This window comes from Propithecus coquereli, unplaced genomic scaffold, assembly GCF_000956105.1.
Source record: "Propithecus coquereli isolate 6110/MARCELLA unplaced genomic scaffold, Pcoq_1.0 Scaffold119, whole genome shotgun sequence".
In the NCBI taxonomy this organism is placed as follows: domain Eukaryota; kingdom Metazoa; phylum Chordata; class Mammalia; order Primates; family Indriidae; genus Propithecus; species Propithecus coquereli.
Window position 1 is genome coordinate 7,108,089 of NW_012135969.1, and position 26,495 is coordinate 7,134,583.

General features: G+C 36.9%; 1 protein-coding gene across 2 annotated transcripts in view; it reads right to left on the reverse strand.

Annotated features, from left to right (window-relative positions):
* SPOP (speckle-type POZ protein) overlaps positions 1-26,495 on the reverse strand; it is a 69,685-nt gene that overhangs the window by 32,259 nt on the left and 10,931 nt on the right. Inside the window, exon 2 of one of the 2 annotated variants that reach the window (XM_012661406.1) lies at positions 1,787-1,832. The exons of the other annotated variant lie outside the window; for it this stretch is intronic. The gene's annotated coding sequence lies outside the window, so the exon portion shown is untranslated. The remainder of the gene's footprint in view (positions 1-1,786; positions 1,833-26,495) is intronic. 2 annotated transcript variants of the gene reach the window in all.

Below are 26,495 nucleotides of genomic sequence, written 5' to 3' on the forward strand. Positions count from 1 at the left end.
TGAACTTCTGGGCTCAAGCAATGCTCCCACTTTGGCCTCCCAAAGTGCTGGTACTATAGATGTGAGCCATCACACCCAGCCAGTTATCTCTATTGTTAAGTGGGGATAAAAACAGGTGGAAATTAATATGTAAAAGAAGATTCTATTTATTTTGCAGTTAATATTCCCAAAGTTGTTTTGAGATTTGAGAGGTTATAGCCTTTTACCCTCTCCTCTCAACTATGACTAGGAAGAACCTTATAAAGTCTAAATAGTAAACAGATGAAAGGGTTGGCCCTAATACTAAGTGTGTCCAATCTGCAAGGAATTAAAATACAGAAGTTATTTCACGAAACAAATAGGCAGTGGCTATAACCCCACAGGGTCCTCTGGCCTTCATAGAAGCCAAATTTAATGGGCAGTTCTCTTTGGTCATCTACACTTTTGTCAAGCCATTTAAAAATATTTCTTGCTAACATGATTTGGCTATGAAAAGGGCCCAAGGAATGAATTCCAAAGGAGAAAGTCTAAATTAGTCTTAGGGCATACAATTTGGAATAAGTCATGAACTTGGAAACTGAAAAGGCTCACCTGCTCCAGAGGATTTGGTCTATTAAAAGGACAACCAATTGTGTCCAGTATTAACTATTACTATGTAGCAGTACAGAACTCGGTATTCCCTGGACATACTTTTCTTTCTGAAAGGCACCTAAACTTCCTTCCAACTATGAAAGAGAGATCGAAGTATTATGTATGCTTTTAATCTTCTCCTTTATGGTCTTAGCTGAAGAAACCTGACTACTGTTTACATAGACCAGGTGCCTTACCTACAAACCATCTGCAGAAAATAAATTCCATCTCTTCCAAAGTTATTAAAAATAAGCCAAATCCTATGTTAATGTTAAGATCCTAAGTAAACTAAATATGGAACAAAGGGTGGTCAGGAAGTTCTTAGTTTTAAGTGTTCATTCCAAAATTCATGACTCAAGGAAAAAGTAAAACCACACAGGCAGACAAAACAGGGGAAAGTTAGACAAAATGTCTGTCTTAACAGAATTTCCTGGCTCCTGATGATCTGTGTCAGAATTTAAAAGATTAAAATGCAATAATACCTATTTCACCCAAGACTCTCTAAAAACATACATAAGCATTTGAGACAAAAACTTCATACCACAAAGTAAAAATTTTAAGATGCTAGCCAAAATGGTAGAAAGTTTTTTTTTTCAGTTACCCATAGGGAGATGAGCTCTCAGGTACAATACACAAAGGCAATCCGCTCAAAATCAAACTCCTTTTATAGAGTAAAATGAAGCCCATGAATTGCTTTAAGGTATCTCTTTTTATAAACTGTAATTCTAATTTCCCTGAAAATCTTTTCTAGGGAGAAAAATAATCTTACTCTAAGGTCTCCATATCATGTATTATCAGCCATTGATTAAAAACTTAAATCCAAATATCTTTTATTCTCCACCACTGGCGTAAAGGCTAAACCTATATATTCACCAGAGATGATCTGAATAAATAGTTCTGGCTTACTCCAGGTAAGAAAATTTAGAATAAAACTTTTTGAAGCCACTTATGAAAAATGTTTCCTTAACACTGTTTGTAATGACCCTTATAAAAGAAAACCTTACATGCTTACTTTATATGACTTCAACTTTACCTACCATTTGCACTAAAATACAACAGTAGATTGCACTCAAGATGTGTATTTATTTAAAGTCATGGTAAATATTTTTATGCATTTCATTCTGTTTTTTCCCTCATGATTAATGTATGTTTAAAATAAAACTATGTAAAAACTCACCAAGTCAGTAGGAAAACTCTAATTTGTCTTGTCTAACAGGAAATCCCTGTTGGAAATAGAGATGATGAATCAGACATAACTAGATTCGGAATCTTATACAAGTCTTTACTAACTTTGGCTATTCTTAAAAGGGAAAAATCTCACAAAAAGGTGATACGTTTGCAAAGAAATGACTAGTAAAATGGATTTACTCGTCAAAATTAACATTCTTATATCTCATCACTAACTCTGAATGCTCTATTTCTTAATTATCTCTCAAAAAGATTATACTTAGAAATGGAAGTCAGAAAAATCCAAGCTATTTCTTCTAATGAACTGGCCTATGAGAGCAACAAAAATGAAATAAGTGACTTGCCCCATGACAATATTCATAAGAAAAGAGTGATCACTTTTGCCAGCTCCCTCATAAAATTATTATTAAGTTTTTATGTAAAATATCCTTTTTAAAAAGTGCTGTTTAGAAGACAAGGGGATTTAAACAAAGAAAAAAAGAAAAAAAAATGGTGCTCTGTGGGTAAATTATACCAAACCAAGACACATTTAAACAAAGCCATGTATCCTATGGTTTTCTGTTTGTTTTAGAGACAAGGTCTGGCTATGTTGCCTAGGCTTGAGTGCAGTGCAGTGGCTATTCACAGGTGCTATCCTGGTGCGCTACAGCCTAGAACTCCTGGTCTCAAGCAATCCTACTGCCTCAGCCTCCTGAGTAGCTGGGACTAGAGGGGTACACCACTGCACCCGGCCCTATGGCTTTTTTTTTTTTTTTTTTTTTTTTTGAGACGGAGTCTCACTCTGTTGCCCTGGCTAGAGTGAGTGCCGTGGCGTCATCCTAGCTCACAGCAACCTCAAACTCCTGGGCTCAAGCGATCCTACTGCCTCAGCCTCCCAAGTAGCTGGGACTACAGGCATGTGCCATCATGCCCGGCTAACTTTTTCTATATATTTTTAGTTGTCCAATTAATTTCTTTCTAATTTTAGTAGAGACGGGGTCTTGTTCTTGCTCAGGCTGGTCTCGAACTCCTGAGCTCAAACAATCCGCCCGCCTCAGCCTCCCAGAGTGCTAGGATTACAGGCGTGAGCCACCGCGCCCGGCCGGCCCTATGGTTTTAATAAATAACTGCCACACTGAGATTTGAGGAGGGGAGTGGTCACTAAAGATTGGATTAATACTGATTATACAAGGGAGAGAAAGAGGTTCCTGCTGAAGGCTGGTAAGACATCTTAAGTAATAACACCATCCTAATAATCTCCCACATCCTACAAAGTGACTCAAAACAGAAACAGGGATAAGAATGGTTGAAATGCTGGTGCTGTCTTCCCTTTCATGGGAAAATGAAGTACTGCTTAAGTCATGGGTAAGTGATTCTTTGAAAACAGACTCTCTTCCTGAAAATGCAAACACCAACTTTAACTAGGACATTGGTACAAATAAGCTTCTCCTAGGCTGTAACAGGTTTTGGTAAACCAAATCCAGTTACTATCAGTCATGGAATGAGCTATCACCAAAAACTGTCCCAAGCTACTGATGCTAAAACAGGGCAGTCTTGATCAAATACCATAAAATAAAACCTACAAAAATCTCATCAAGTTCAGTTAAGAGTAGCAGGTGTTAGGTCAAATTCATCCAACAAATATTTACTGAGCACCAACTGTGCGAGGCATTCTTTGAGACACAGTGGTGAAAAAGACAGACAAGGTTCCTCATCTTTTAAAACTTTGTAAGTAACTACTCTAAGGCAGAAGCTACCAACCAACTCTAACAAATGAAAACGAATATCTACATCTGTGATTCTTAAAGCAGAAACCAATACCTTTAGTCCTTTACTCTCTAATTTTTTTTTTTTTTTTTAGGCTCAAGGTTTTGGTTCCTTAGTTAATTTGCTAGAATTAACATTTTCAGGCCCAGTGGACTGGCAAAATTAAAAAGAGTCTGACAATACCGGTAAGGACTGGGAGCAACAGGGACACTATCACATTGTTGGTAGAACAAACTGGTACCACCACTTTGGAAAATAGTTTCCTATTATTTAATAAAACTGAAGATTCAGCAATTGCACTCCCAAATATATGGCCTAGAGAAAGTCCTGTGCATGTCTATGAGCACATGTTAAACAAGAATGTTCATAGCGGCACTCTTTGTAACAGTCATCCAAGTGTCCCTCAATAGTACAATAGATACATAAATTGTGGTATTCAAATAATGCTACACTGCAATGGAAATGAACTATACTTCTTTACACAAAGAGTGCAATGCGCACCACCCAAAGGATGGACATATTTGAAACTCGGACTTGCGGGGGGGGGAGGGGGGCAAGGACAACGTACGTAACCTAAACATCTGTACCCCCATAATATGCTGAAATAAAAAAAAAAAAAAAGGAAAAAAAAAGAAAAAAAAAATAACCTAACAGAGTAGATATCTAGCTAGCTAGCTTCCAATATGTCCTGCAGAGAATATACCTCTTTTTTAAAGAAGACAATTCAGGATGAGAATTCAGTAATAAAGCAGGGCCACCCAGGAATGAATGCCTAGAGTCAGGATTTCCTATTATACTCCCTTTTCTTTGAATTTAAATGCAATATCTAAGATCTGTATTTCAGGGAAATTTTCTGTACCAACATAAATGTTTAAATATATGTATGACTACTCAGTAGGAGCCATCAGTTAATACCCAAATTATTATAAGAAACAAAAGCTTCTAAAAAAGCAAAGCCAAGACACAAGTATTTTTGTTTTAGTAGTATAATTGTGGCCTCTGAGGAATATCCAATAATTTCCCACTTCACTCTGGGTAAAAGCCTTACAATGGCCAAAAATGCCTGCACAATCTGGACTCCATTACCTCTCTGGCCTCATCTCCAACAACATTCTCCTGAGCTATGTTCCAGCCCTACTACCCTTCTTTGTGGTGGTTCCTCAGACAGAACAGGCCCATTCCTGCCTCAGGGCTTTGTACTCGCTATTCCCTGTATGGATATTCCTCTAAATATTCTCAGGTGCACTCCCTCACCACTGCTGGGTCTTTCCTTAAACGTTACCATATCTGTGAGCCTTCCCAGATACCCTTAAAAATGTAATCCCCTCCACCCACAGACACAATCCTACTCCTGCCTCATTATTTTTTTCTACAGCACATAATGTCATCTACCATGCAGTATCTTTTATAATCTGTCTTCTCTAACTGGAAAACAAGTTCCACGAAGGCAGGTTCTTGTCTGTTTCGTTGCTACACCCAGACAGTGTCTGGCACATGGAAGGCCAGAAACAAATACTTATTTAATGAGTGACTGAATTAATCTTTTCTTTTGGGTTTCCATTCTTGAAAGATTACACAGTAACTATACAGACTCAAAAAACAGAATGTTTTCCCTCTATCAAATTAACAGTTTATTTTACTAACAAGTTTCAGGTTTATGCTCGTATTGAGTCACAGTTAAGACTTCTAAAAAGTTGAAACAAACATAATTATATTTTCCCCTAAGAAATGTGCAATACCTGTTTTTAATGATAACAATGCTGTTGAGGGCACAAAGAGACAAGAACCCTGGTGCAGGTGTAAAATGACATAACTGTTACAGGAATTACTTGACAATATGTGAAGCGTTAAAATTGAGTGCTTCCTTTATACTTTTTTAAGTTTGTAAAAAAAAAAAACATATTTTACTTTTATAGTCAGAAAAAAGTATTTTATAATGAAAGAATTATGTAAGCAAAATATAATTTAAAGAAAAAAGTTCTTTATGTTATAATTTGACTCCCACAGGCTTCTGTTATGTATCCAGATGAAATATCCCAAGAGGGTGACTATAGTTAGAAAAAAATTATTTTTGACTTAGGAACTAAAAAAAGTTTTACAGCAGAGTTTCCAGAGTGGAAGAGAAAACAAAACTCCATGGTGTTAGTGTTCCGTATAAGAGCATAATTTTCTTCCAAAGAAAGATGTAAGATAGGAATATTTCTCTGCATCATAAAATGTGGGGTTGATGTGCAAAGAGCAGGTAACCAACTCCATTCAAACAGTGATTACAATGACATAAGGAAGATAATTCATTAAACAAAACTGGGTGACATGACCAATATTTCTAAGCATACATATAGTGCTAGTACTTTTGATAGAATATTTCATCCATGTTAAAATCAGAGTAAGCCTAGATGCAAAGGTTACTTTCCAACCACAATACTTATGACCTGAAACAAATCCCAAGGCAGGAACAGATGTGAGAGAAAATACACAGACATCTGATATTCTAGGTTATATTTATTACTCTGATTTCCATTTTAAGGTCTTATTGGTTGTTTTAAAAAAAAATACTCAGCACACAAATTCTCAAATTCTTAAAAATAGTTGATATATTCATGAGACAGGTGGCTGCCCAAACTAGTTGTTAAGAAAGGAAGTCCTACTCAAACACTTGCTGCAGGCAGAGTGTGTTATTAGAGAAGAGTAACAGTTTTCATTTGTAACACTTCAGGATTCCAAGTGCTCAAAGCTCTGAATAGGATCCAGGTTTAAAGGGTGAAAAAACATGGAGCATAGAAATTAAAAATATACTCAACCTCACCATACCGAATAAAAGCACAGTGGATTAAAGACTCCAGAAAACAAAAATTTATAAATGAAAACCACTGGTCATTGAAACATATGGTCCTTTAACAAAATTTATATGTAATAATTCTAATCAGATAGCAAGGTGAAGGCGTATTTTTAAAATGCTTCCTTTAGCTAAGAATGCTTCAAGAAACTCTTCTATAAATATCAGCTATGTCTGGATCATGCTGAACACAAGAACTGCATGAACTGGAATGGAGTTCACTAAACAGTCCCACATTTAGTGGGTAGAAATTATTCTAGGAGTTAAGTAGTGCAAGAAAAGTCAGAAAGAGAAGAAAAGGTGGGTAGTTACTAAAGTTTATGAAAAAGTTATTGGCTATGAGACAATAAAAATGCAAAATGTTAAAATGCAAAGTTGCCAAATTTACCAGATTTCAAAAAGAATCCATACGGAAAGAAAACTTGAGAATCTCTCATGCTCCGGTAAAGGAGGACCAGTATTTCAAGCTATGAAAAGTTTCCCTGATGCCTCTCCCTCCCTCGCATAACGGCCATAAGCACCAAAGTGTTGGACCAAGAGGGAGAACTCAAATAATGAGAAATTTAGCACAAAATCAAACCACTGAAGCAAAAAAAGATGATGAAGAAGAGGAGGAGAAAAAAGATGATGATGATGATCAGAAGGGATATGAATAAGACTGTTCACTGGAATTCTGTGATGGCAAAAAAAAAAAGGGAACACAATTTAAATAACCATCAAATGGAGTTGTGAGAAAACTGAAATATTCATTCTGTGAAATAAAACAGCTAAAATGAGACCTAGATCTGTATATATCAACATGGATAGATTTTAGAAAACAAAAATAAATGAAAAAAAATGGCTGCTGTACATATATGTATATATACATATTTACTCACACATACATAATTTATTGTCTAAAAATTAAACACATTAAGCAATACATTTTCATATACACACACATCTACATTGCACTGGAAGGATACACACTAAATTCATGGCAAAAGGTTGTCTCTGGGAGTAAGGGTTGGAAACAGAACTGAGAAAGTGAATAAAGAGGACTTTGGCTGACAGTGTTTGTCATAATCTCTTTTTGTTTGGCTTTTTTTTTCACGCTTTTCAAATCAGTGAAAATTTCAGGAAAAATGATAAATTAGAAAAGCTAGGCCAGGCGTGGTGGCTCACGCCTGTAATTCTAGCACTTTGGGAAGCCAAGGTGGGAGGATCATTTGAGGCCAGGAGTTGGAGACCAGCCTGAGCAAGAGTGAGACCCCCGTCTCTACAAAAAACAGAAAAATGAGCCTGTAGTACGGGCTACTTGGGAGGCTGAGGTGGAGAATTACTCAAGTTCAGGAGTTTGAGGTTGCAGTGAGCTATGATGATGCCTTGTACTCTAGCCTGAGAGACAGAGCAAGATACTGTCTCCAAAAAAAATAAATAAATAAAAGAGAGAGAGAAAGAAAAAAGAAAAGCTAAAGAAAAAAAATTCAGCATCAAAGTAGTATTTTAAATAGACAATAATGTAGTCCGAATCAAATTTTTAAAAAGCCAATGAATTCAGTCTAGATCATCTCACTAATAAAAATTCTATGTTGGTAAAATATTTTTGCTATAGTTGACGGGAATTATACAGCACTGAGGCTACTGGCTTCAGTAAGAAAGCACATCTGAAATAAAAATAATGCCCATAGTAATCCAACATCATCTTCATAGGGACTTGTAAATCCTTATAAGGAATCATGTTTCCATAGAGCACCTTCTCTTTCCTCTCCACCATTCTACTTTTTTTTTTTTTTTTTTAGGAGACAGGGTCTCGCTCTGCTGCCCAGGCTAGACTCCAGTGGCCCAATCATAGCTTGCTATAACCCTGAAGCCCTGAGCTCTAGCAATCTTCCCACTTCAGCCTCCCAAGTAGCTAGGACTACAGGTTTCTGCCACTGAACTTGGCTGATTTTTTATTTTTTTGTAGAGACAGAGTCTCACTATGTTTGCCCAGGCTGGTCTCCATTCTACCTTCTAATCTCCTTAAGAAACTCGTCGTCGTCCCTCTTTCCTTAATTTTATTTATTCTTCTCTAAGGGCCAATCCCTCCTTCTTTAATCACCTCAAGTTTTAGTCCATGAAAACTCAAAGAAAAATTTTAAAAAGAACACCTGAGACTTTTTTTTCCCCTTGAAATGACTTACGCTTTTTCTCCTCTTTCAAATGTTTTTCCTCCCTCTTTCTTTACTTTTTCCATCCCCAACCTGTTTTTTTTTTCCTTCCACTGTCCTGCTAACTAACAGTTGCTTTCAACTGCTAGCAAGACTCTGGCATGTTTATACTTTTCACTTCTTAAAGAAAAAGATACTCCCAGGTAAACCAAACAAAATGCCATTCCACAGCCCAAAGGTCAAGTAAAGGGGACAAAAACAAAAAGTAAAAAATACTAACCATATTTTGCTTCCTTTCACTTTAGCATTATGGCTAGGAATAAAGTTCTAATTACCAAATAAGAGAGCGAAATCAAACTTACTTGTACATTTTATCATCTTTATAGCATTTAAATGTATCCCGGATCCTCTGTTTCACAAGTCACTTTGGTTAAGAATTATAAAGCCACTTAGAATGGATCTGTACAGTTGAACACTATAGGCTAGTAGTAGAAACCATAACCTCAAGATTCACAGTAGAAACAACCTGTGCACTCCCACCCTCATCCTCTTGGTCTCCTCCTTTAAAAGGACTTCCAAAGTCCTTTCCAGTTAAATGCTTTAGGCTATATAACCACTCCCTCACAAGCAGTGTTCAATGCTTCACCGTCTTCAAAGTACTCTGACATTCATGATCTTATTTGGGATTTTTAACAGCTCTGTGAGGCATGCAGAGCAAGTATTTTACAAATAAGGGAACAGAAACTCACAGTTCCCATTTGTCATGGTCACATGGCTATTAAGTAAGGGGCTTGAGTTTAGAACTCGAGTCTTTTAACTCCTAATAGAATACTTTGTTAATTCCTTTGACTAGGTGATTCTTAGATCAGGTATGTTTTATTCGACACGTAGGAATTGGAAAAATATCTGAGAAAGATACATTTATATTACCGGCTGTCAATTCCAATTTCATTTTCAAGTGGCAACTCTGTAGAAAAGTGTGCTCTTTTGTTCGAATGAATTCTAAGCACCATTATTAATGGAGACCTCAGCAAATCATTAATGGGTTCATGCCTACTTCCAAGACTGGCTCCTGGGAACGAATCTTATGTCCTAATACTTTTAGAATGACTTTTCATGGTTTAGCACCTAATCATCATTAATTTTTAAAAATAGGCCAGGCGCGGTGGCTCACGCCTGTAATCCTAGCACTCTGGGAGGCCGAGATGGGAGGATCGTTTGAGCTCAGGAGTTTGAGCCCAGCCTGGGTAAGAGCAAGCGAGATGCCATCTCTACCAAAATAAATAAATAAAGTGACTACCATTTTAACATGCCAGAGTAATTTTCTAGTCTAAGTTTCCAAGAAACCAGCATCTTTCCCCGCAGAAATCTCTCTCTCCTGTGCAGCAAGCTCACAGAATTAAAAAGCAAAATTTCCACCATTCTTTAATTATATTCATTTCAGGTGTCTAACATGACCAAAATACTATCTGGCACCATCTTCAAACCAGTTGCTCAAGCCAAAAACCTTATCTTTTCATAACCCCTCTATCAGCAAGTCTTGTGTGCTATCCTGCTTCTCAATATTCCCTATTTAGTCCAAGCGACAGTTTTCTCTCACCTAAACAGTGTTAACCAGTTCCTAAATGATCTCCCAGCTTCCTCTGTAGCCCAATCTATGCATTTTCCAGAGCAGCCACAGTGAGCTTTTTAAATGCAAATCAGATCATGTCTCTCCTCCACTTAACCACACTTAAAATTCAAACTCTTTATCTGAACCTATAAGAGCTGGCCCCTTATACCAAATTCATCACCTATTCCTCTCTCTTATCACTAACTTCACTCCAAACACACAGGCTTTCTTTCCATGAAGAAGCCAAGCTTATTTTCATTTCAGGGCCTTTGCACCCTTCCCTCAGCCTGGAAGACTCTTCTAGATCTTCCCATTGTTTCTTGTTATTTAGGTCTCAGCTTAAAAGTCACCTCTTTAAATAGAGGTCTTCTCTGACCAGTCAAAAGTAGCAGCTCCACCCCTACCCCTTCTACGAATGTGTTTCATGTGAATTAATCCTCTACTTTGTCTACAGTCTACATAGCCTAATCATCTTCTGGGTGCACTTATAATAATGACATTCTGGTCCTGCAGAGCTGAGTGTCAGAACCTGGGCAGTGGGGTCCCTGCTGAGATAATGCCCATTTCAATGTCAGAAGCAGCCCCTGGTCTTTTTCTTTTTAGTGCCCAACGGAATCTCTATTGAACTTTCTTTTTTCTTTGAGTGTAAAATTTTTAAACAAAGCTATACTTAATCTTAGAAAATTTTCCTATAATATTGTTTAGGACTCTCTTTTCAAAAATTACAGCATGCCTCTAGACTCTGCCTTTATTTTTCATTTGCCTTAAAGAAATCACTGGTTATTCCTGACCACTAAGTCTTACTCTATAGTACATAGTTTACTTTTTATCAGTTAAAGAAAACAACTGGTCATAATAGGATCAGGAAAATGGAATCTGTTTTCCAGGATGGAAATTAGCTTACAAATAGAAAAACAAAAGGTAGAGATTTTAGTATTTTTGGAGATGAAGATCTAAATAACACCAACAATTTTAACAAATGCCTTACAGGGTGACAGTAGAAATCGAGAAAACTTGCTAATACCACTTGATTTTTCAAGAGTAAAAGACTAAGCTGATCTAAATAAAGTGAAAGGAGTTCTGAATACTCTTTGAGGACAAGGGAGTTACACCCCGAGCATCCTGTATTGTGCTTGGCACACAGAAGGTTCTTTATAAATGTTTGATGAAGAAAGGAGTAAAACAATTCTACAGATATAAAAAGACTTAATACTATCCAGTCAAATTATTTTGTTTTACAGATCAGGAAACTGAACTCCAAAGCAGCTTACTGGCTTGTCCAAAGTGATATATTTCACACAGGAGGCCAGCAGCAGAGCTTAGACCAGAATCTAGGCTATCGTAGTATGTCCCCGCAGTTATGTTGGAAAAAGGAGATGCTGGGCTCAAGAATTTCAATGTGGGTTAAAAAAAAGAAAGATAACACACTGGTGAAAAACAGACTGTAATTAAGGACACTGGGCTGAATGATGATTGATAAATAATGTGGCCAGGTACAGTGGCTCATGCCTATAATCCTAGCACTTTCAGGGGCCCAGGTGGGAGGACTGCTTGAGGCCAGGAGTTTGACACCAGCCTGAGCAAGAGTAAGATCCTGTCCCTACAAAAAATAGAAAAATTAGCCAGGTATGGTGGCACACACCTATAGTCCCAGCTACTCAGGAGGCTGAGACAGGAGGATAGCTTGAGCCCAGGAGTTCGAGGTTGCAGTGAGCTATATAATGAGGCCATTATACTCCAGTCTGGGTGACAGAACGAAACCCTGACTCATTTAAAAAAAACAAAAAACAAAGTATGCAACAAAGACATTGGTGAGGCACTATAGTTACCTATCATGTAGGGTCCAAATGGACCAACCAAATTCTCTACATTACCAGAAAGGATAACTAGAAAACAAACCAGAAAACACATGCAACAATGACATCCCCAACCTAGCTTTCTAGTCTTACCTAAGGCTACTGTTCAAATTAAGTCAACTGTCAAGCTACCCAATTCCACTGCTCAGTCTACATTCACAACAAAATCAATTAAAGTAGCTATACAAACTGGATTCCCTCTAAGGAAATGGGGTTACAAAGATAAATTTACAACTCTATTTGTTCTTGACCCCTATAACCTTTTCTCCCTTTTAATTTAACCAAACCTTTACTGATTAAAACAGCACACACATAATTTGACTTGGATCCTCAATATGTGAAAAGTCATCTTTATTTCCTGAAAACTCTTTCTTTCAAAGCAGATTCATCCTATCAGCCTGATCAAATTATTATCAAATATTTAGAGCACCCATTTTGAGAAAGGCCTATGGATCATTTAAATTTTGGAAGAGTAAGTTTTCCCTACCTATACTAGTACAGGTTGACCCTTCCTAATCTGAATATTTTCAACTGAGAGCTTCTCCTCAGTATATGAAATTTCCTCCTTTAGATAATTTCTTATTACCTCTTATAGTAGATTTTTCCTTTAAAGAGCAAGCCATTTAGAAGTTACAAAGACTCTCTGCCCATCTATTCACCCCTGGATAATGAGATGGAACAACAAACACAGTAAAATCGATTTTAAAAATCTAGAATAGTCAGCTAGGTATTCCAATCAAAAAGGGAAGCTTTGGGCTCTAGAGAGAAATTCACTCAAATAATACTTAAGGAACTCATAAATAAATTTAAGGGATTGGGTCCCTCTAAGTGAAAAATACGGGGTAGAGTTAACACTACTATTATACTTTTTCATCACTGCCAGAGGTAGTTACTTTAAGAACTGTCTTACAAAGGTCAACATTTTATTGGGTCTTCCAAAATCAATTCTTCACAATGAGAAATGGACATCCATTGAATAAACTGTTAGAATAAGAATAGAACAAGTCAATATATTCATAAGCCATTGCTGTCCTCAGGACCTGAATTCTAGTGCAGGCTTTGCAGATACTCTCCTAAATATGAACTTTTTCATCTTTATAATGAAGGTGACTATGTAAGAATCTCTCCTTCCAGTGTTAAAGTTCTATGCACCTTTGAAAATACTGTTAAAATTATATGTCTCTCTTCATATATGCCTTTTAAAAACTAAAGCAATACATATAAAATATAAATAATTCTAAAGTTATAGGAAGCTATAATTGAAAGTAAAAGTTTCCTTCTAGATTCCCAAACCTGTCTAAAGCCTCAAGACAATCACTATTTTTTTGTATTCTCAAAAAAACAAATGAACAAAAAAGGTGAGTATCAGCAAATCTATGTGTTTGCTATAGGCACACATATACCTTCTTCTTTCTAATGGTAGCACAGAATTCCACTGTAATCTGCCCTGTGGTTTCCAGGTTTTTGCTACTGCAAACAATGTAGCAAACAAGTGTATTGTTTGAACATAAGCACAAGCAGACCCAAGAGCCTGCCATTGTTTATTTTGATAGATACTGGCAAATTGTCCTCCAAAATGTACCAGTATGTACTTCCAAAACGATGCCCTGTTAGCACTTACCCTCTTGATACATAATCCATTCAGGATGGCAAGAGCTAGTCATAGAAGAGTGGGTACAAACAAACCTTTAAGCAGAAGAGCCAGTGAGATTTAGAACAAAAAAAGGGGAGGTGCAAAATGTTTTTTATGAATACATAAGTGGACAAACTCCAACCAAAAATATAGCAGACATGATATGTGGTACTTTTTCATTGTTTGTTTACAAGATTTGTATTCTTTCCTTGCGGTGCTTGTAAAAGACGATACTGACAAAAAATAAATTTCTATTCAAGGAGAGTAAGTGAGCTATCTATACTGCAAATTCTATGAACCCCAAGAAGGCCTAGCTCTGTCTTAGATCAAGATGTGGATTTAGTAAGATGTATGGCTAAATTCCTCCACATATAATCTGGCCACTTTCATCCAGAGATGATTATCAGCACAGTGAAAAGTGAATTTAGTTCCTTGTCTTGGTCATGGGCAAAGGATACCCATTAACTCAGCAGTTTACCCCCAAATTAAATGGGATGGTGCATGATTCCAGAGGTGATAAATGTGTTAATAAAGCACATAAGGCCAGACACGGTGGCTCATGCCTGTAATCCCAGCACTTTGAGATCCTCCTGCCTCGCATGGAAGGAGAGGGATCACTCGAGGCCAAGAGTTTGAAACCAGCCTGGGCATAGCAAGACTCTGTCTCTACAAAAAATTTTTTAATTAGCCCAGTGTAGTAGCATGCGCCTACAGTCCTAGCTACTCAGGCGGCTGAGGCAGGAGGATCCACGTGAGCCTTGGAGTTCAAGGTTATAGTGAGCTATAATTGGGCCACTGCACTCCAGCCTGGGTGACAAAAAAAAAAGGAAGAAAGAAATGTTAACCAAAAAAAATGCATATTTTAGAATCTGAAGAGTAGGTACAAATAAACATTCAAGTAGAAAAGCCAGTGAGAAAATAAAAAAGTCCAATGTGGTATACGTATTTTGAGTAGAAACTCCTTCTAGCTTTATAAGAAAAGTAAGAAAATAACAATTTATGAACATTCACTATGAGACTATTGCCAACACATTCTTTCCTCTCCTCATCCAAGTAAACCAATTATATCCAACACTAAATCTCTTAAGAAAACTGACCCCTACCAGGCATGTTGGCACATGCCTATAGTCAGTCCCAACTTCTCAGGAGGCTAAGGTGGGAGGATGACTTGAGCCCCAGGGTTCGAGTCCAGCCTGGACAACATAGTAAAACCCCATCTCTTAAAAACACACACACACACACACACACACACACACACACACACACACACACACACACACACACACACACACACACACACCCTGCCCGGCCAGTTTCTTCTATTATCAGGGATCACTAAAACACAAGCTTCACAATTTTAAGCATTAACAGGAAGCACTCAGAATCAAGGCCAACCTTATATACACCTCTACATAAAACTAACCAAGCAAAACAAGTCCTAATTATCTGTTTCAAAATTAGGGTGGTCTTCTAGCCTTTGCTCTGACTATACCACAGATTACGTATGGGGCCCAACTTCAGAAACTGGGCTCAGAGCAGACCGTTTCAGGTATCCAACAGGGCATCTACTGTAAAAGAGAGGGGGAGTTGAATTAACTGGGATGGAAAGTCAAATTTAAGAGTTATAATACTTGGCAAAGGTCCTGCCTATGATATTATGAAAAAATTATGTGGGAGTTCCCCAAATTCTATAACTAATAAAGAAACCCTTACCTGCAGGTATATGATCTTTGTAGGCTCTTTAAGATAGGTTGCAGCTGAAGAAAAATTAGTCTTCTAAGTGCTGACAAATTCTACCTAATAGAGTTCAATGTCCCATTTATCAGACTGAATTCCACAGATTAGTGGATAAAAATTTAAGGTTGTTTTCAAATACAAATTTTAACACCTTCCCCCCAAAAAACCCCAAAACCAAGTATTCCAATCCCACAATTAAAGAAACAGGTCTTCGACTGAGATAAAATAATCACATCTTTCAATACAATCTATAGTTGCCAAGACATAGAAGAATCTGTTTCTTGGAGTTAGATTGGTATTAAGTGTCAATGGAGCAAGTAGAAAAAAACTAATGACTCCTTGAAACTAATCTAAAAATCAAATCCAAAGACATTCAGTTTAACACTGTGCCTGCTCCTACTGTCAAGAGCAAACTAAAGCAGTGTTTGCTTGGTTGCTATGCTAAATGACAAACTACTATGACATAAAAGAAAATAATAGATCACAATTGGCTGCAGACAGTCTGGTAACCAAAGTGCGTATTTATTGGTTACTGCCCACAGAAAAGTTTGTCCAATCAGATCGTGTAATGCAAATAAATTCCAAAAGTAGTTTTAGTAATAAAACTAAGGTCTGATATTCTTGAAACTTTCATATTGTTTATAATTAACCCAATCATTTCTATAGATATGTCTACAAACCTTTTACAACTGGTGTTAATTTAGCTAATTTAAATTAAAATATCTTTTTATTGTAGTTGGTAATAAAAATGACGCAGTTAGCCTCATTCTTCTTTGGTTTTTTGGGTTTTTTTTTTGAGACAGGGTCTCCCTTTGTCATCTCCAACTCCTGGACTCAAGTGATCCTCCCACCTCTGCCTGAGTTGCTAGGACTACAGGCATGCACTACCACACCCGGCTAATTTTTGTTTTAGTTTTTTTTTTTTGTAGAAACAAGACCTCAGTATGCTGCCCAGGCTGATCATGAACAGTTATCCTCATTCTTTATTCTGAAATAAAATTAAGACCTTTATTTCAATTCCTACCTAGTTGAAGGAGATAAAAAACTAATTTCAAAAAGAAATGTCAAAAATTTATTTTAAAACAAACCATAGCTATCTATGGTAAAATCATTCATAATTTATTGGGGGGGGAAAAAAGACTGGCATGAATGGGTATAGTGCCTGCTACCCAGTTTGTGGAGTCTCCCAGGTCCTTTCTCGTCTGCTTTTCTTCAATTATTAAGAACCAAGCAGGAGAAGGAGAACAGATAAGTTTAAATCTACCCATTTTCTTTTTTGTATGCTTGGTCAAAGAATTGGTGAAGAAGTTTAGAAAAATGTATTAAAATGAGGTTTTTGCTATCACATCCTGTAAAAAGGATGCAAAGAGTAGAGCATTCAAAAAAATTTTAATTAAAAAAGAGCATCCATAGAACTCTGGAATAAACTCTGGATGCATCTTTAAAATAATTTTTATATACAGTTAAATTTAGTTTTTGGTATACAGTTCTGTGAATTTTGACAAATATCTATAGTCATGTCACCACCACAATCAAGATACAAAACAATTTTTAGATGAATTCTAGGACAACCATAAATGAAAGAAGAATTACCTAAAGCACATACTTCAAAAGACAAGATTTCTACCAAATCAAAAGCAGACGAAACAGGACCTAAGGATTTACCAAAAATAGAGGAATACTGGTCCTTCTCTACTTTTGCTCCTGCCTTCTAGCCAATCCAAAACATTCTACAATCTCCATTTCATCAATTCCCATGGCTTTAGTTATCAATTACACACCTGCTTATTTCTTCTGTACTGCAAACCTGCTACCAGACATCTCCATGTGGCGATTCCATAGACATCTCGAACTCAAAAGGTCCAAAATGGAAGTTCATCTTCCATCAAAAACCTGATTGTTTTCCAGGGATCCAATCATGCATCCTGGTGCTCAAACTAGAAATTTAGGAGTCAGTAACTTAACTCTCCACTCTCCCTCACTACCCCAACCTCCACTTCCCACTCCCAATTCAGTCAATCCCCACATCTTGTCAGTTTTACCTCAATAATACATCTCAAACTCATCTGTTTCTCTTGATTCCCACAACCAACAACCAGCTTAGTCCAGGACATTAGAACACTGTAGTATTTTAATTGCAATACTTTCCTTTTCCATTCCTATAAACAGAGTAAGCTGTTTTTGCTATGGTATCACTGAATATAATATTTCCTCTACTCAGAATGCCTTTTCCCTCATCTTTGTAAACATCTACTCTAATCTCTCCAAGTAGAATTAAATGCTTCCTCCTCACTCTCTATGTGTAAGATCTCTTGCTGTTGTTACTTTTCTTTCTCACTAGACAGAGTTCCTATGATGCACTTACCGTGTTATGTTAGCCTTGGTAAGCCTGGTGTCTAGGCACTGCCTACCAAATAGTAGGTGCTTAATAAATGTTTGAAAAAGGAATGAGTGAATATATCTGGATCTGAATAAAACGGCCTCAAGGAATTTTACTTCCCTTTGCTGATTCCATGCTTACCAAGTGCTATGGTTGCAATGTGTCCCCCAAAGTTCCTGTGTTGGAAACTTAATCCCCAATGCAACAGGGTTGGGAGAGAGGGCCTGATAAAAGATCCTGAGGGCTCTACTCTCATGAATAAATTTATGTTGTTATTGCTGGAGTGGGTTAGTTACTGCCAGAGGGTTCGGCCACCCCCACCCACCAAAGGCACACGTTAGCCCTTCCACCTTCAGTCATAGGATGACATAGCAAAAGGGCCTTGCCAGATGTAGGGCCCCTTGACTTTGGACTTCCCAGCCTCTAAAACCGTAAGAAATAAATTTGTTTTTTATAAATTACCCAGTCTCAGGTATTCTGTTACAGCAGCATAAAACAGACTAAGACATCCAGTGATCTTTCGATTAGTACAGCACAGTATGTTTGCTGGCTGTATGATCTCAGGCAAGTTACTTAAAAACCTCTCTGTGTCTGAGACTTCTCATCTGCAAAATACAATTAAGAAAATCTTCCTCATGGGTTATTGTGAAGATTAAATGAGTTAAACATATATAAAATGCTTAGAGCAATGCCTAACACACAGCAAGTACTCAGTAAATATTACCTATTATATTAGTTTTTTAATAATGCCTTGACACTAATAGACATGTTTTTGAGGTCATAGAAAAGACTACCATGTACATTAATAAAATGGCACTTTGGTTAATTTTGTCAATGCTCCATGAATCTAGTTAGCTGCTTCTCCCAAAACCAATTAACTCTGGTGACACTGAAGCAAATGAGTTTACTAGTCGAAATAAGGAATGGGTACTGAATCTTGAAGACCCCACCAAGTTAAGAGCATCCTGAGAGGGCCTGTCAGACGAGCCAGTTGGTCACCTTATGACACTTTACCTTGGTTCTCCCTAAAATGCGATATTTTTGTCAAAATAGTACAATTTAGTGAAAAGAATGTGATGCTAAGAGGGAGATAAAGTATGCTACTGATTAGCTCTGAATATGATTATGTACTTTAAAAAGAAAGTTTAAAAAAGTACTAGTCAGTTCTCAGTTATCCATACTAAGGGAGGTAAAAAGTGATATAAGTAATTCAAAACTTAAAACAAACAGTAAAAAAGAAATCCTCAACCTTTTACTTTAGAATGCATTATGTAATTTTTCCTATAGATTTACATCCAAAATTATATTTTGGCTGATCTAATAATAATCATTTACATAGCATGGACATACACTAAAGACATTATGGGAATTAATTCAAGATAAAATAGGAAGCCAGCATGAGATAAATTTCGATGGATCATTTACATAAGGATATTTTAAAACTACAATAATTCCTTTTGACCTCAAAGCATCCTCTTGCAGCTCAGTCTTAGCCATAAAATTCTTTCAATGAAAATCTCAAAATGTCATTTAGAAACAAAGAACAACTAAATTTCTAAAGGCGAATCCATCTAGATCTGGGACGCCATTAGAGAATCATCTGATTGAGGTTTTGCCCCCACAGATATGGGGGTGCATTATTGTGCCTAAGGAGCTACAAATGGGTGCCAGCCTGACTACAAGCCAAGTTATTTCATAAAAATCAAGGCATTCTTAAAAGGTTATATAATAGTCTCAGTGCCAGAAAGGACTTAAGGACTACCTTGTCTAAACCCATTGAGTTTATAAAAGAAACTGAGATCCACAAAAGTTGCAAATGTCTGAAAACTACGTAATAAAATATTTAAGTATTAAGAAGCTCGTTATTTAAATCGCATATAAATAACCCTTCTCCTCTATTTCTTATAAAAAGGGACTTTAATGTATGCAGTTTGCTTAATATTGGACCATATCTATATATGTGTTCTATCTTACAGTTCCATACACATAACTTTGGATGTACTAAAATCAGTCCCCTAGGACATAACTTAGCTCCCAAATAAGCCTCTCCACTATACCACATTAGCTCTCCTCTTCAATTAGCTGCCTCTAGCCTGTTTGTCAGCTCATACATACAACCATATGCCTTTCTCAAATTTATTCACACCACTCTGAAAGCCAGGAATGTTCTCCTACCTCATATCTGAATACTATCCTTCCAGATCCAGGTCAAGTCCTACCCTGCCCTGAAGTGTTTCCTAACCGTCCAGTACACTCTGAAATCCTACACTTATTGTCACTTTCTTGGCAGTTAACGAATGTTACTTAGCTGCCAAGTAACATAAGATGCCCAGAATTTTAGTTCTTCTGTATATATACGTCTTTCCCTACCCTCTCCTGGTAGGTCTAGTGAGATCTAGAAATAGGTACTTAAAAAACAAAACGAAACAACTTATCAGATGGAAAGAAGAAAATAGTTGCTGTAAGAATAAAATCGATTTTTTCTTTTATTAAAATGTCCTTTAATGCTGTTTAAATGTCCTTTCAATTATAAAAATATTTAAGGAATAATTAGGAAAAAATCTAACATTGCACACCCTTTAACACAGCAATTCCATTTCAGGAATCAATCCTAAGGAATCAATCTGATCAGTGTATAAAGATTTATGTACAAGGATGTTCATCACAGCATAATTTATAAGCAAAAACTGGAGGAAAAAAGCTCATTAGTAGGAAATTGGCCAAATAAAATATAATGTATCCATACAACATAATTCTATGTAGTTACTTTAAGAGATTATTTTTTTACTGGCATAAAAAGGGGTCTATAATATACAGAATTTTTAAAGCAATTTTTAAAACATAATCCAACTTTTATAAAGCTATAAATGGCTACATGCACATACATATTTAAACAAATACCTAATAAGATGTTCATAAAATGTTAACTGTAGTTAACTCTGTGTGATGGGATTTGGGATAATTTTTTACTTCTTCCTTTATACTTTTCTATTTTTTTCTATGAGTTATTTTATAATCAAGAAAAGCAAATGCTTTTATTCTGAAAATAAATACCATATAGATTTTTAAATTACAACTCTTTTTAAGGACTTGTGTGGAGTACCTCACTCTCACTACTATCATTATCACTTAAGGAATAACACAGTAGCTCATAAAGAGTAGTATCCCTAACAATGTGTCAAAGTTGACATGGAACTAACTTCCCTGTTGTTTTCACGATGTTTCTTCAAATCGAAGGTTCTGAAATAATTTACCTATAATTTTCACCTGAAGGGAGTTTCTCACGTACGCAAATGTTTCCATGGGGGGGGCAGGCAGGATAGATGGCAATGAGCCAAGTCATCACCAAGTCATGTTATATTCCAAAAGTCGACCATTGCCACCAGCACCACCCAACTGTCAGACCACCAAGGCAGAGAAACCACCACTGCTTTGGTATCTCTGGTCAACAGATTTAAGTACTGGGGTACACTAAGATCAACATGGTACTCTGTATCTTTGTGTTAACAGGATTTCAACTTCAAAGGCTCCCACAGACATTCCACTTAGAGGCTCACCCATACTCTCACACCTTAGCAGGTGTGGATCTCTTGGAACTTTCTCCACTTCCCAGATACCAACTTTTCTCTCTGGTATCTGGGAATTGGTATCTCCTAGATACCAATTTTTCTCTCTGCCCTCCTATCCCTCTACCAAGAGGAAGGGAAGAGTTAAAATGAGAAAACAAAAAGTGCAAAAGCCCTGGCCAGGCGCAGTGGCTCACGCCTGTAATCCTAGCACTCTGGGAGGCCGAGGCAGGCGGATTGTTTGAGCTCAGGAGTTCGAAACCAGCCTGAGCAAGAGCGAGACCCCGTCTCTACTAAAAATAGAAAGAAATTAATCAGACAACTAAAAATATATAGAAAAAATTAGCCGGGCATGGTGGCGCATGCCTGTAGTCCCAGCTACTCGGGAGGCTGAGGCAGAAGGATTGCCTGAGCCCAGGAGTGTGAGGTTGCTGTGAGCTAGGCTGATGCCACGGCACTCACTCTAGCCCGGGCAAAAGAGTGACACTCTGTCTCAAAAAAAAAAAGTACAAAAGCCCTGAGGGAGGACCTAGCTGGGTATTTTGGAAGAACAGAAAGGAAGGCAGTGTAGCTTGAACATGGTGAACAAAGGAAAACACTGTACAAGAAATAGGCAAGGACCATGTATCACAGAGGGCCTAACAGGTCATTATAAAGACTATGGATGTTGTTATTTTCAAAAATTTTGCTGCTCCTCTGGTGAACCAATTTATACAAATGACACTGTTTCATTTTCAATGTATAAAAATGAATTCTATATCTGTTTTGAACCTCATCTGCTCTTCCAAAGCCCAGGGCAATAGACCAAATTGCCTACCTGCTCTGCAGCCCCTCCTAAATGTCAATATATCCAAGGCCAAATATTATGTTTTTTCCCAAACCAGCTCCTCCTGACTGCTTTATATCTGCTAATGGACCAATCATTCATCCAGGCTTTATATCTCAAAGTTACCTTTCATTCCATGCCTACTGTCTACCCTCATTATATATGGGCTCCACAGTCCTCAAATCTCCAACCTGCTCTTTATTTTCTAGTCCCACTGCCACTACCCTAGTTCACACTAACACCAATTCTTGTTTGGATTACTAGAATAGGCTAAACGGTTTCGACATCTCCAGTTGGTTTCGACATCTCCAGTTCTTTCAAATTTATCCTATATGATGTCACTTGGATACTTTTAAGACCATCAATAAGCAGGTGATATAAAATTTATTACCTCAAGCTCTGATTCTGCTTCAAGCTCCGCTCATATATCTGCCTACTTAACATATTTATACTTAGCCTCATTCGCATCTCAAATTTAACATGTCTAAAATTGAACTCCTGATTTCTGATCTTCCCTCCAAATTCCACACCTACTCCTCCCCTCCTCTCTATCTCCCACCCTCATCTCAGTAAGTGACACCTCTACCCATCCAGTTGCTTGAGCCAGAAACCTGGGAGTCATTCTTGACACTTTCCTCTCCTTCAACTCCCACATTCAATCTATAATTAAATAGATTCTTTCTTTCACTTACTTCTCAAATCCATCCACTTCTCTCCCTCTCCTCTGCCACTGAGTCCCACCTGCAAAGATTCTGATTTAAGTGGTATGGGTGCAGCAGGCATCAAGAGTTTTAAAAGCTGCCCAGGTGACTCTAACAAACAGCTTAGGGTGAAACCACTGTTCTACATGGCAGGATCTGGACTTCCACTAACCCCTCTGACTTCCTTATTACTACTTTCTCCCTTGTTTTTGTTCACTTAACTCCAGCCATGCTGGCCTTGTTGGTTCCTTGAAGATGCCACGCACATACATGACTCGTGGCTTTTGCTATTCCCTATCTGCAGTGCTGCTTCACTCCTTCATCTTCTACAGACATTTACTCAAACTTTACCTCTGTAGTGATTTAGTGAGGCCTTCGCCGGCCATTCTATTAATATCTGAAATTGCAACACTCACTCCCACCCCAACACTCTCCATCCCTTTCTCAGGTTTTATTTTTCTCCTTGGGATGTATCATCTTCTAACATACCATATACTTTATCTTGTTTGCTGCCCAAATACGAGCTCCATGAGAACAGGGATTTTTGTATGTTTTGTTCCTTAACTATATCCCCAGCACCTAGAACAGCATCTGGCACATCCTCATGATTCTCCCTAATAGAAATTTATTCCTTTCCTTCAATACATTTTCAATGATTTATATTTTTATTTGTGTTTATTTCTTAAATCTCCTTTCCTAGACTGCAAATTTTGTGAGAGTATTTATTTTCTATTCGATTCACCATGACACCTTGGCTCATACTTACACGGCACAGAGTAGCTATTCAAAAAATAGCCAATAAATAAATAAATAAATGGATGAGGTCAAATAAATATTCAGAAAGCATACTTCAAACAGGTTCTTTCTTCAATCAATAACTTTCAAAGTCTCCTATGCCTTATCACATTAAATCCAAACTACTTGGCCATGGCAGAAAACTTTCCATCTTCTGAATCCACTTAATTTCCAATGTTCTCTACCATCACTCCATCTTCTGCTTCAGCCACACTACTCATTATTTCCAGTACACACCCTACACTAACAAACACTGCATTTCCCCATCTCCATATTTTTGCTCATGACACTCCTGCTGCCTGAATTCCCTTCCCCATCTCAGCCAATCAAAATTCCAACCTTCAAAATACCTAACCTTCAAAACCCAGCTCAAATGTAACCTTCAAAGACAGTCCTGATTCTCACTCCAGCTTCCCTAACTAAATGATCTCTTCCTCTCCTAAACACAAAATTAATACTGGTTTAATCTCCCACTCATTTCAGAACATACTCCTCCCTGACCTTCTATAATGCCTTTTGCTTATAGTCACTCAGATATTTGTTGAAATGAAGTCAGTTAATGCTACTACTCCCTTCTCTGTGATAAAACATTTTCGAATAGTTGAGAGAGGGAACGTTGTTCCTCTTTAGAGAGACCCTTTAAAGACCAAAAGATACAAAGCTGAAATAGTGGATTCTCTGTCTTAACTGTTCCTTTTATGCCTTTTCTGGAAAGGTAAGACCTTCCCAAGCACAATTTTTCAGAGCTCAGATTTTTAAAATACATTCAACTGCTTGAAAAAAATGTTAAGCTATATGTACTACTACATGACACAACCTCCATAAACTTTATTAAAATGGTTTATCCTATTATTATTATAAACTTGAAAGAATATCTCCCTGAAAATCTGAACATCTTAAGCTCTTTTTGAAAATGATAATTCCTAGGAAAACATTTCTGTTTAACCAAAAGTTTGAAACTTTCTGTGATCTTTTAAAATATCCCATTCATTCTGACATTAAGTGATGTTAAGTGACTGTACTAGCAATCTAGTAAAATTCCATCATGAAACCCCTGCTGTACCTCAAGTATAGACCTTTGTTTCCCCACCCACACACTCTCCCAATGTTGTGATTCTCAAAGTATGGTCCTCGGATCTCTTTCAAGGGGCCTCTGAAGTCAAAATTATTTTCCTAATAATATTAGGAATTTGTTTGCCTTTTTCATTGTGTTGATATTTGCATTGATGGCACATCAATGATGGGTAAAACTGCTGCTGACTTAGCGTAAACCCGGATAATGGCATCACAGTGTACTAGAGTCACTGTATCTTTTACTACCGTGCATAGGTGATTTAAAAAAAAAATTACTTGTACTTAAGAATGTTCTTGATGAAGCAATTATTAATTTTATTAAATGAGTACAGGTCCTTTACATATTTCTGTGTAATGGAATGAGAAGTATGCATAAAGCACTTCTGCAGGACATTTAAGAACAATGGTTGTCTGGGGTTGGGGAAGAGTACTTGTGACTCTTGAGCTGAACTAGCTGCTTGTTTCATGGAACACTATATTTATTTGGAACAAAGAACAAATTGGTTATTCAGATATGAATATTTAACAGACATTTTCTTGAAAATAAAGTGAATCTGTCACTTCAAGGAAAACAAGTGACTGTATTTGTTGCCAATGATAAAATTGAGCTTTTAATGAAAAAAATTAGAATTTTGGAATACTTGTAGCCACATGACAGCTTCCCAATACTTACAAACTTTTCTGATGAAATGGGTGGTAATAATAACTACTGTGGGCTTTCTGATATTGCATTATGGAATGTTTAAATGCTTGGAAGATCTGCTTAACTCAATGAACCAATACTTTCCAAATGACCAAAGCATATTATAAAATTATGTATGGGTAAAAGATCTATTCAAGCGCAAGACAGACCAATGGATTTTAATGTAACAGTAACATCAATATGATTTCAGATTCCACACTCCAATTTAACTTATAAAAAACTAACACTTGTCAAGTTTTGCTATAGTATCAGAGAAGAATATACACAATTGTCTGAAAAGGCTATAAAAGACTTCTCCCTTTTCCAACTATATACCTTTGAAGCCACATTTTCTTCATATACTTCAAGCAAAACAATTTATCACATCAGATTGAATATAGAAGCAGACATGAACATCTAGCTATTTTCCACTAAGCTGGATATTTAAGTGATTTGCAAAAATTTTTTAAATACCACTCTTCACACTAATTTTTTTAAAAGTTATTTTTTCGTACAAATATATTATTTATGTTAATATGAGATAGGTTTATTATTTTTAAAGTAATATTTTAAAATTGTTTTTCATTTTAATTTCTAATTTGGTAAATATCCATAGATACAACCCACATAAACAAAAGCTCTTTAGAGTCTTCAATAATTTTTAAGGATGTAAACTATCCTGAGACCAAAATGTTTGAGAATCACTGCACTAAGAAAATTTGCCTCTAATTCCAGTCATTCCCAAAATTACTCTGTTGGTACCAAATCTCCACCTTCCCCATCCCCAACTGGAGTTGAACCTGGCGCAGATATTTACACTGACCAAATCAGATCTCCCTTAGGAATCTGAATTAAGCCTCATGGAGACCGAAGTCTATTTATAGCAGAACACTAGAGACCATTAACTCTCATTGCTGAAATCCCTAGAACTGTTTCGGTTCCAGCACTTTCTGAGGGCCTGGTTGTTCAGCTTTTCCTTGAATTCTACAACAGCTATTTCCTTTTGATAAATCTCCTTTTACATGAGCTGGTTTAAATAGGTTTCATTTCCTTATGATCAAGAATGCCTTAACAATATAAAACTTCAATGCCTTTATCAAAACTGTTGTTTTTTTTTTTTTT